Source organism: Halyomorpha halys, unplaced genomic scaffold, assembly GCF_000696795.3.
Source record: "Halyomorpha halys isolate HHAL.00 unplaced genomic scaffold, Hhal_1.1 Scaffold75.1, whole genome shotgun sequence".
In the NCBI taxonomy this organism is placed as follows: domain Eukaryota; kingdom Metazoa; phylum Arthropoda; class Insecta; order Hemiptera; family Pentatomidae; genus Halyomorpha; species Halyomorpha halys.
The window spans coordinates 185,595-187,041 of record NW_027112173.1 but is presented as its reverse complement, the minus strand read 5'-3'; the positions used below and the strand labels follow the sequence as shown (position 1 = coordinate 187,041).

General features: G+C 30.2%; 1 protein-coding gene across 8 annotated transcripts in view; it reads right to left on the bottom strand.

Moving 5' to 3' along the window:
* LOC106692880 (putative leucine-rich repeat-containing protein DDB_G0290503) overlaps positions 1–1,447 on the bottom strand; it is a 38,434-nt gene that overhangs the window by 28,603 nt on the left and 8,384 nt on the right. The gene's annotated exons all lie outside the window — the stretch shown is intronic.

Sequence of the window (1,447 nt, the reverse complement as noted above, 5' to 3'; positions counted from 1 at the left end):
AACGTAGGCACATTAAAATAAGTTAATCGTACTTATTTGTGTTTTTCATTGACCGCACCCCCAACCATCTTCTCCTCATTCATCATCCACGGTCAACTATCTCTCATAATAATTAATTATAATATATATAATACAATATACTCATAAATGACACTGGGCTAGAGGTTAAATATAAAATTCATCTCACTAACATATTTTTGAAAGATAGGTATAAAATTAATAAAACAGAGAACTAGAACCAAAGAAGTTTTCAAAATTAAATATTTATTTTGTTTCACAATAGAAATACACAGTGCTCTAGAACTAAAATACATTGAAAATGTACAACTAGAGTTCTAATGGATGTGTCTTTGGTAAAGGAATATGTTTTGGAAAGTTTATACTAAATACATACATAATTAGACCAGAACAATGTTGTGCTCTATTTATACACATATTTTTAAAATTAAATATTTATTTATTATTTAGCTGTTCAACCGATTCCTTTGAACAGCCCTGATGAAGCCCTGCAAAGTGGGGTGAAACGTCGGAAAATAAATAGTTGTAAACTATTTTTGTTTCTCTTTTGACCACAACCCTGACCATCTTCTTATATATTAATTTTTACAGTCAACTATATATACATATAATTAAATATTTATTGTAGTCAACTCTTGCTAATTTGACGTTTTACTTTAGTTCCTAGAAAAATGCTCGATAAATTGGGAAAAAAGAAAAAGAAAAAAAATCAATGATGTTTGGTCTTCTAAATAATTTTATGTTCTCGGAGCGACATCTTACTTGTTAACATTTTATAATTTAAAGTCAGGATATATACACCCCTCTATAGTTTAAATCTTCCACCTGTGGACATGCATGGACTTGTTTATTTACAAATTGAAGAGGTAATTGAATTGGCTGTCGGGTTTCATGCCAAAATTTTTATGAAATCAAAATGAGCTCTATATAGAACAAGTGTCCCTGTGTCCCTTACTTTCCTTTATAGCTGCTTTAGAAAGCGCAGGTTTGTCCAGATCAGTCATTAAAGCTGGATTAATCTACACATTATCTACTGTTAGAATCAGGATAAGTGCTTCTACCTAACTATATAGTTAAACTTTGAGGATTTCATTCATGCTAATGATATCAGTGTCCACAATCAATGTTGAACTGTTGACCTACTTTGATGAGGACAACAAAGATAATGAACAACAACCGCAAACTCAAGTCACATTGTGCGAGTAAAACAAATATCTCATTGTACGCCATGTAATTTTGATCATGCTCTCTTTGATTCAAACTTGCTTCCTTCCTACTCATAGAAAAGTTGAACATTCTATTTTTTTGAACTTTCAGTAATTCAAACTTTTTGTCTGGCCCCTTAAGAGTCAAATCACCAAACAGAAAATATTTTAATTAATTTTATGTTTTTCTAGTTCTTCTTTTTAATACAATGATTTTCATTTAT